The 8,886-nt window shown below is 45.9% G+C and overlaps 1 long non-coding RNA gene across 1 annotated transcript; it reads right to left on the bottom strand.

Moving 5' to 3' along the window:
* Positions 1-6,840: 6,840 nt before the first annotated feature.
* On the bottom strand, positions 6,841-8,686 carry LOC311520572. The gene is made up of 2 exons (XR_014711645.1): positions 8,586-8,686; positions 6,841-8,452 (listed from the first exon to the last, which is right to left on the bottom strand). It is a non-coding gene; the product is annotated as an uncharacterized lncRNA (long non-coding RNA).
* Between the last annotated feature and the right edge of the window lie 200 nt (positions 8,687-8,886).

Here is an 8,886-nt window from a genome sequence, read left to right as displayed (position 1 = left end):
CTGATTTTTTAGGAAAGTAACTGCTGAGTTTGGATAGTAATGTCTATAAGAGATCAGTGGACACCACAAAATGACTGTTGGTAGCCGGGGTGAAATGTTAGAGACTTCCTTAAGATAACCACATGTTACTGTAATGATAAGGAGACGTAAAAGTTAATAAGCTAAAAGAACTATCCAAGTGGCCTATCATGTGAACAATCCTCCGATAATATCAGGGTGACACTCCCAAAGATGGACATGAGGGGTTCAATTCTCATGCATATTAATGAGCTTTGGACATATGCATAACTTACCATAAATAGTGCCTGGCGGATGGTTGGAGGTCATGGCTTTCTGGAGGTCATGGTTGTTGGACCTTCAGCAGGAATGTCCCCCTCCCCCTCTCTTTTCTTCAGGATTCCATGCGGATATGTGAGTATGATGGAATTGGAAGTACTGTTGCTGGACACTTTGCGTTTTTTCCAGTCATTGCAGTCTATTTCACAGTTATATGAATTGGGGGCTTTCTATGTGGTCACATTTTAAATAAAGGTACATCAGATTAAATGCAATCATTGTTTCTTGCATGCTCCTCAAGTCTCTAGCAATGATGCTAGCCCACATGGTGGTGATAGCCCTAACGTTTTAAATCCTCGAGTAGCCCTGGAGATCAGATTCTTGTCTAATATGAGAGCTTAAAAGGGGTTATTGGTATTATTCGATACCATAACCAATCAAGGCTACACTAAGGAGAGGCAAAAGGTTGGTAGAAAGCCATCTTGGCCTCCTCTGAGTTTCTGTGCCACATGCAATTCAGGACAAACTGATAGTAGCAAGTTTCACCGTGCGTTGTGTCACTGAGGAGGGAGAAAATAACAAATGTAAGACCCAAGCTAATGCCACAAGTGCTGAGAGCCAGGTCACTGTGGCTGTGTGTATGGAGCAATTCCAGATATGGCAGAGCAGCTGTGCTAGAGGAGAAGCACCAGGCAGAAGAGCCGCAGCTTGCTCCCTCAGAAGCCTGTTGGAAGCTGGAACCTGGCTGTCATCACAGTTGCAATGAAACTCCTGTTTTAGATGCACCAGTCATTGCTTGCCCCTCTGAGTGCGAATCATGCGTGGTAGTTTGTGAGCCTGGATTTTTAAACAGCATAAATGTCAGATCTGTCCCCGGACAGCCATGGAAGCCGCAGCCTAGGAGATGGTGGGACCGGTGGAAAAAAGAGGGAGTAATATGGAGAAGCTAAGGAATTTTCTCCTTTCCGATGCGTGTAGCAGCACAGTGTATTTTCAAACAGACTGTGACGTACATGTGATGAAATTTGCGAGTGACAATTTTTCAAATAAGCTGGGTGCTACTTGAGAGTAGTGCTTGCATCCTGGGGTATTTTAAGGGGGTTGACTTTTCCTAGAAGGATGAGCGAAAGAAAAAGCAGTGGAAAAATACCCTAAAACATGCAGAACCAGCCACCAAAAACCTCCTTCAGCCTTATGGTTCTCAGCTTAGTTTAAAAAATCATCCCTTGAAAAAGGACCCAACCCCTTCTGCTGTCACGGTTGCTGGTGTGCCCTCTCTGGCTCTTTCCTTCCCATCCCTACAATGGTTTTCAGACCCATGGAGTCTGAAAGGACTATATTTGTATCCTTGAAATATATTACCACTTTTACCCAACCCTAAGCTCTAAAGCCAAGTGCCTAGGGGAACCAGAAAGGATCAATGAGTACAATTTTTTTTTCAACACTTGTTCAGCAGAAATAATTGCAGAACACTTGCAGGATCCTACGGTGGTTGGACACCAGCCATCTTTTATGGACCACTTGATTCAATGGTTAACCCAGAGGCAATGTACCCGAGGTGAACTCTTGAGGTCCCTTTCAGCTTTACGTTTTTATGATTCTGTGCCATGATGCTGAGGGAGGAAAAGCTCAAGCCATAGGTTCAGCTCACACCGTCTTTCATCTTTTAAAATGATCTGTCCTGTTGAGACTGTGTTGCGTTTCAAAGGAATCTGCCCACATTTGTGATAAAAGCAGCACCTTCGTCGTTATCAGTCAATTTACTGACATTGTCCAAACATGAAAGGTTTATCATTTTTATGATCGTTATAAAGAGCCATGTAGTGAAAGTGTGATAAAGCAACTATTGCCTTGGCAAAGGAGATTGCCTGATGGAGTGAAACGTCCCTCTGCTCAGAGGGCTATGGAACCAAAGAGCTGGGGTGAGCGTTGGAGAAGTCTGAATATGACATAGAAAAAAGATCATTTTAAAAGCCTTTACTGCTGCAATGGCCCTTATCACTGCTGTGTTTTTAGAATGCCTATTGATTAGTAACATTCTTCCCTGGGATTACAGTAGCAGCCTTTGACACAGAAACTGTGGGGATCATATCTTTAGATGTTAATCAGTAATCGCTGTAACTTTCATGCCATGCTGCTGTTCCAATGCAAGACAAGGTTCAAGTGTAGCAAATTCCAATGATGTTGGATCATCTTCAAAGGCCAATTCACAGTAACCAAAGGGGATTCAGTAACAAAGTCATATGACTAGCAACAGCAACTGAATCACTGATTGAAGAGCTTTTGTCAGGGTCACACTTTCTCACCAATGAGAGCAATCCAGGACTGAGGCAATCTTGGTTGGAAAATGTCAGGAATGCAATTTGCATAGCTATAGTTTTTTTATGATATAACATGCCTGGGCGGGTCAAAAAACAACCAATGGTCCCATAGTGTGTGGGTGTAGTTGAGATGGGAACAGATCAAGCATTCTTGCATTTTGCTGATCCATATCCTGGCCATATCTTTGTTCTCAGAGTCTATTTTTAAATCACATGCTATACCTATAAGATACAGAGGATAGAAGAACATGGATCAATTTACCAAAAGAGAACATCAGATGATTATAAATCAGTTTGTGTTGCTGTGAAAAATGGAAGGAGGTGTGGGGAAAGGGAAAAATGTTATCAGATGTGTCTGGTTTTAGTTCCACATGGTATCAATGCTATCAGTGGTGTTTAATTCAGGACCTTTTTGAGTTGCCTGTCCTTTATTTTGTTGTATAATGTTTATTTGTTGGCTTCCATATTCCAAACTGCAAATTTGATTTTCCATTCTGTCCAGTACAGTTTATTCCAAAGAATGTATCTGAGAAGTGCTGAAGTGTGTGTTTCTCTTTACGCATACAAGTTTTTTTTATCCCTTGTGACCCTGAATTAACCAAGTATTCCCAAAGTAGACTTCAGTAGAGTTACTCCGGAATTACACCTTTGTAACTGCAAAGTAGAATTTCATCCCATCTCCTCTTTATTACACACACACACACACACCCTCCTTTAGCGATTGCAGTTGATTAGTGTTCTAAAATACCTGGGCTATACAAATTCATCCTGCATCACTCCCAAAATTAGTGCTGATTGTCAGCATTACGCATGAAAAATAATGGGTATTCTTCATTTAAAAAAAAATGTTTTGCAAAATATTTTAACTGAAAAACCAAATATAGTTTGTTTTTTCTAAAACTATTTTTGGTTTTAAAAAAGTTGGGGAGGAGGGTGTGGTGGTAAAATTGTTAACCAAAAAATACTTGAATTTTTGTAATTTTGACCAAATGAAATTTTTCCAAGAAATTTCTCGTTTGGGTTGAAAAGTCATTTTTTATCTAAAAAATAATTTCTACCTGCTCTATTCAAAACCTGTATTTTTCTGACAAGCCTTTAGTTTTTTGCTTCTCATCCATCAAAGGCATCTATGTAATGACCAGGGTATAAACAAAACGAAGAATGAAGACTATACCTAGCGAGAGCTAGGCAGCTGTCTCTTTAAACGCTGCACTGACAGAATTGTGTTGGTGGGAGGTGGGATTGATTTGTGTGTGTGTCATTGACACAGTTGTGCCAGGGAAAGCCAGAGGGCTTATCTACACTGAAAACACACGGCAGCTGGAGCGTTTCACTGACAACACTACCTACGCCACCAGGAGAGGTTCTGCCGTTGGTGTAGCTACTCCAGCTTCCCAAGAGGCAAAAGACCGCCCGTTGACCTGGCACTGTCTAAACCAGAGGTTAGGTCAGTTTAACTGTGTTGCTCGGGGGGAGGTTCACACCCCTGAGCCGACGTAAGTTTACCATCCTAATTTTCTAGTGTAGACCAGGCCTTAATATAGTTGCAGTTATACTGGCTAAGGCACATTATACCAGTATAGCTTTGTTGGCATAATTGAAGTGGCAAAATGCTTAAATGGAGATAAGGCCAGGGACTACCCATCCATGTCAAATTAAGCACGTGCATAAATGCTTGTGAGAGAGGGGCCTCCGACTGGACGGTAGTGTTTTCAGAAGTGGTCAGCATTGGTCTAACTCTTTTGCAATTGAAGTCATTTGCCAGTGGACCCATGTCAACAAAGTACATCTCTCTCTAGCTCTCTCTTTAATAAATCCCATTTTCCATTACCTGGGAAATTGTTGCATCCCATGTAGAGGCTGATTTTTGACTTTTTATCTTTTTTTGGGTGGGGGAAATATTTGCAAAACTGTGGTGCATGCAACAGCTTCCTTTGTTCGCAGTGGGAACAGCCGGGCACTGGGAGCTTCATTTAGCTGCCTACGTAGAAGCTGATCTCTTTTGAAAATCTGCCCTTTTGCTATCATTTTTCTTCCAGTTTTGTTGCAGTCATGCAGTCTTTAGTCTTAAAGCCTGAGAGAGTCACTAGAAGAAGGGGAAGTGTTTCCTGGCAGCTGCAGTGCATTGCCAGTGAGAAGTGGCCTCTAATAAATGTAGGAATATGCAAAGGGGCCCTGTGACAGAGTCCAGGGCACAAACAGGTGAGCCCCGCACTCTGATCACTCTAATGTTAATTAGTTCTCCAGTAGGAAGCTGACGGGGGTAACTACTCAGTCAGGCTGCCCAGCTGAGCCAATTACCCCATCAGCCCTGGGCTGATTAGAGGCAGCACAGGAAGAAAGTGCAGCGGGGAAGAGAGGAAGGAAGGAATGACTGAGCGAGCGAGCGAACGACCAGGGCTAGCTGAGCCTAGCCAGACAGAGGCTCAGAACAGGGAGGCTTCTGTTACCATCCGGCCCTGGTGAGAGGGCCAAAAGCAAGTTGACTATTGTAAATAGGCTGTTGCACAGACACTGTTGTGAGATTGGTGGCAGGAACACGAAATAAAAGGACCCGGGGATGGCATAACCAGGGGAGTCCGTGCAGTTTTTGCAAGGAGAGGGGCCACTCCCGTGACAGGCCTTATTACTACTGACCCATTCCCCTGAGTTAGCCCAGATCCTTCAGTCTGATGGTTCCAGTGCCCATGCAGTGGCCCAGTGACTTAAATGGGATTCCACGGGATGCAGAGGTCTGTGCTAGCTGATTCCATTGCAGTGGTGACCGAGAGAACCCCTTTGGTGCAGGTTGCCCAACAGAAGATGTCTCAGACTCTGTAAATATAATTGAAATAGTCCTTCTGGTAAACAAAGAAGGGTGATGCATGGGAGTGGTTTCATTTTTTTTAAACGATCGGGACAGATCCTGAGCTGTTGTTATTCCATGTAGGTCCATGGACTTCACTGGAGCTATGCCAGGATAGACCTGTTCAGGCCGTGGCCTGATGTTTCTGATTGGAAAAAGAGGTTTTATTGCATGTAGCTATCGTGCAACCTGCTGCTCACCTCTGCTTCGGCTCACTGCAGTCACGTTACTCACCAGCACTTCTCCTCCTTTTCAATCCATCGGAGCTATAAGTGGTATCAAAAATAGAACCGAGCTGACCAGCCTTTATTTCTCCTACAACAGCAAGATCAAGGAATAAGGGCAGAGGTTTCCCCTTGATATGAGAGAGGCTCTGCAATTATCTTATTTTGGATCTAAAACCGTACCTTTTATTACTCGGGCTGGGGTGGGGAGAAACAATTCCACTGCTTTTCTAGCGAGCTATCTTTAATGCTAAAGGCCAGACCCGCAGCTGGTGTAAATTGATGTAAGATGACTTACACCAGCTGAGGATCTGGTCCTAAAATTTGGACAGCTGCAACACAAGTTGTTGTATGTGCAGATGAAAGATCAGTTCTGCTTACTGCTGTATGTTTCCTAATTTGCTCTCTTGTATTTTACAATCACTTTTGTTCTTTCGTCTTTTATTTTAAATGATCTCTAATTATGTTCTCAGAACATTCAATCTATGGTGTCTAGGCTTTCATCGACGTGCAAGGAGTATAGCAATATTATTATCAATGGGGTTTACACACATTAATCCACAACAACCAGAATAATAAAACCTGCATCCTCAGCTGCTATAAATCAACCAAGTTCCATTGAAGTCAAGATGACAGATTTACACCAGCTGAGGATCTGGCTCTAAATCTCTGTTCTACTCTATGTATAATTGCTCTGTCATGAGTAGGATATGTAGGCCCCTGTTCTGCAAACACTTATGCTTGTGATTAATTTTGGTCCCATTTTGGGACTGCTCAAGGTACTAAAATTAAGCATATGCATAAATATATACAGGATGAGAGCCCAGTGGTTCTCAAATGTGGGTTGGAACCCCAAAGTGGGTAGTGACCTAATTTTAATGGGGTGGCCAGGGCTGGCTTAGACTTGCTGGGGCGCAGGGCCAAAGCCTGAGTATCACCACCCAGGGCCAAAGCCGAAGCCTGAGGACTTTAGCCCTGGGTGGCAGGGCTCAGGTTATAGGCATCTTGTCTGGGGCCAAAGCCCTTGGGCTTCAGCTTTGACCCCCCCATGGTGGTGGAGCTCGGGTGGGTTCAGGCTTCAGTCCCCCATCCTGGGGTCGTAGTTTTTGTTGTCAGAAGGGGGTCACGGTGCAATGAAGTTTGAGAACCCCTGGTTTAGAATAAACACAAATAGTTTCTGAACCTTTGGAAATAATTTGCTTTAATGATATGTATGAAATTCCAATACATTAGCCACATCATCTTTGGCTATTCAGTTTCATGGTTTAGCTATTGTTCTAATTCAACAATTTTTGGATTAAATCTAGTAATGTGTTCTGACCAAATGGGCCATATGTTATCCCTAACTGGTAGACATTAGCATACGGGCATGGAAGGTCAATGTCGGCATGCCCATTTACACTAGCTGAGGATCAGGCCTATTGTGAGCAATATATGGCCTTGTCTAGACTGAGGCCCCGTCTACACTGGCAAGTTTCTGCGCAGTAAAGCAGCTTTCTGTGCTATAACTCCCGAGGTGCACACATGGCCAAGCCACTTAGTGTGCAGAAACTGCACAGTTGCAGCGCTGTAAAAAAACCACCCCGACGAGAGGCGTAGAGCTTTCTGCACCAGGGATACGTAGACACCGGGATGGTTACAGCGCTGTGATTGGCCTCCGGGAGGTGTCCCACAATGCCTGTTCTCACCTCTCTGCCCATCGGTTTGAACTCTACTGCCCTGCCCGCCGGTGACCGGCCGTCAGCCCCACCCCACACATTCCTTTGCAAATTTGAAAGTCCCCTTCCTGTTTGCTCGGTGATGCGTGCAGGGTCTCAGCGCATCTTTCCAGGCGGCCAGGCCTGCTCCACGCACCAGGCGGTCCCCTGCTTGGAGCAAAGCCGAGCTGCTGGACCTCAGCGGCATTTGGGGAGAGGAGGCAGTGCAGCACCAGCTGCTCTCCAGCCGTAGGAATTATGACACTTATGGCCAGATTTCACGATGCATGACAGAAAGGGGCTATGACCAGGACACACGGCAGTGCAGGGTCAAAGGGAAGGAGCTGCAGAACGCCTACCACAAGGCGCGGGAGGCAAAGCACCGCTCCGGTGCTGTGCCCACGAACTGCCAGTTTTACAAAGAGCTGGATGCGATTCTCGGTGGTGACCCCCCCTCCACTGCAAAGGCCCCTGTGGATACTTCGTTGGTTCGTATGCCAGTCGAGAGTGGACCGAGCCAGGAGGAGGAAATCTTGGACGAAGAGCGGGAGGGGGACCCAGAGGCAGAGGACGATTCGGAGGCCAGAGATGCAGGCAGTCAGGAGCTCTTCTCTACCCCGGAGGAGCCGAGCCAATCACTGCAGTCGGAGCTTGGCAAAGCGCAAACCGGAGAGGAGGCCCTTGGTAAGTGGGTCTGATATTGGGAATCACTGAAGCGAGGTGCTGGGGGCAGGAGGGCTGCAGGAAGCAGGCTTGTCTCCCACTGCATGCCTAGTCTGAGCAGTGGAAAAGGCTGTTGATTGACTCCCTCACTTCACGGGAATCTCCCTCCGAGATCTCCAGGAAACGCTCACGGAGACACGGGGCAATCCGCTGCCACAGGTTCCTCTGCAGAGCTGCTTTGTTTCTTGCCCCATGAACGGTAACTTTCCCGCGCCACTGTGCTGTCATGGGGGGTCTGGGGGAGACCATTGCTGCACACAGGCTAGCTGCATAGGGGCCAGGGTGGAAGCCACAGGCATGGAGAAGACCCTCCCTTGATTCCCTGCTCACCCTCAGCAGCGAGATATCTTCCATAATGATCACATCCTGTGGAAAGAGTGGGGACAGGAATGATTATCTGCCCCCTCCTCCCCCAGTGCTGGCTCTCCCCAAGAGCCACGTGCCCAGTGTACAGCAGGGTTCAGGAAGAGTGATTCACCCTGCCCCTGTGGCTACTCACCATTTTGGGGGTCTTGGAGTTCATGTGTGCTTGCCTGGGGTCAGCCAGTTAGTGACAGATGTGTGAGTACTGGCTGTGTTTTAAAGCACTGATCAGTGTTGTCTGTGTCGCAAACAATACTGCTTCTGTAAAATGTTGCATTTAAACTTCACAGAGATGACCTTGGGAGTCCAGCCTCCCTCTTTGTTATCAGCAGCTGAACGGCTGCACAGAATTAGAAAGTGGCCAAGAAGAACAAAGGAGTACTTTCTGCGTGACGTTATGATGCACTCCATCGCCGAGAAACAGGAATTGAAGGAGG

This window comes from Lepidochelys olivacea (assembly GCF_965140295.1).
Source record: "Lepidochelys olivacea isolate rLepOli2 genome assembly, chromosome: 5".
Taxonomy (NCBI): domain Eukaryota; kingdom Metazoa; phylum Chordata; order Testudines; family Cheloniidae; genus Lepidochelys; species Lepidochelys olivacea.
The sequence above is the reverse complement of the archived record's forward strand: the minus strand, read 5'-3'. Positions and strand labels throughout refer to the sequence as shown.